A 785-nucleotide genomic window follows, 5' to 3' on the forward strand; every position below is an offset into this window, starting at 1 on the left:
TTTTCCTTGATTTTCCATGAAGAGCACGACATTGCCCTGCTCTCCAAGAGGGCAGGGCAGAAAATTGAGCGCTACTTTGCTCTGGAGTGAGGCTCCAGCTTCGAACCTTAGTGGAAGCACATTGGTTTATTTTTGCTTTTTTTTTTGCCCTTAAAGATGCCTTTTGTTCCTACCTCAATTGTACGCCAAATATGGATTGCTATATATCATTGGAAAGCTCTGAATGTCAGTTTTTCAACGCAACTAGAAGCACATCAATTGAACGTCTGTAGCTCAAGTTATAGCCCTTTGAAGGAGGCATGGTCATGCTGTGAGCGCCCAGATTTTACCTTAGCGAAAATTTTTGCTTCCAACCTCACTTTGCATCACGATTCTGCCCTGCCCTTGGCAAGGGCAGGGCAGTGTGCGTGCTGGTTGTTTTCCTCTTTAATTTGGTCATGGGCCACGCTTTTAAAAGCGTGGCCTAAGGCTCCAAAGTGTGCTCCAACTTCAAAGTGTGTCCCAAAGCTCTTTTTTTCTCCTTTTTTTGTGCTTCTTTGCTTCTTTTTCTTCTTATTTCCTACAAGATTTATAAAATTAAAATATCAAGAAAATATATCATTTAAGTACAAAAGCATTCAATATTTAAGCACAATTCATCAATTTCTTGTATGAAAAAGCATAGAAAAATAGGTATATGATGACATGTCATCAGTAGCCACTGACAACGGTGAAACCCTACATACAGCTTGCCATGGAAAGGAGTAAGAAGGATTGGATGAAGACAGTAGGAAAGCAGAGAGACG

This window comes from Arachis duranensis, chromosome 6 (genome assembly GCF_000817695.3).
Source record: "Arachis duranensis cultivar V14167 chromosome 6, aradu.V14167.gnm2.J7QH, whole genome shotgun sequence".
NCBI classification, from domain to species: Eukaryota; Viridiplantae; Streptophyta; class Magnoliopsida; order Fabales; family Fabaceae; genus Arachis; species Arachis duranensis.